The sequence below is a fragment of the Plasmopara halstedii genome (genome assembly GCF_900000015.1).
Source record: "Plasmopara halstedii genome assembly, contig: Scaffold_2881, whole genome shotgun sequence".
In the NCBI taxonomy this organism is placed as follows: Eukaryota; Oomycota; class Peronosporomycetes; order Peronosporales; family Peronosporaceae; genus Plasmopara; species Plasmopara halstedii.
In genome coordinates, this window is record NW_020189786.1 from 850,084 (window position 1) to 850,383 (window position 300).

Below are 300 nucleotides of genomic sequence, written 5' to 3' on the forward strand. Positions count from 1 at the left end.
TGTTGCTGTGGACCTCAGATTCAAGTTCTTTGACTTTGATAGCGTGGAACGCTGTCTATTCTTAGACTTGGATGTAAGGTATGACATGATCCAATGAATGGCATGGTTAAAAACACCTTGAGCCATGGATTGATTGGAGGTAAAGACCTTGGATGCTACACGCACGTCTCCTGGTGGAGCTTTGGCGAGTCATGCACCCAACTCTGCTAGGAGTCAAAGCGCTGTTGGCGAGAGCACTGGAACGAGACGGTCAACGTGCAAGACATTTGAATGTCCGAGTTGGTAGTCACCAACGGTGTA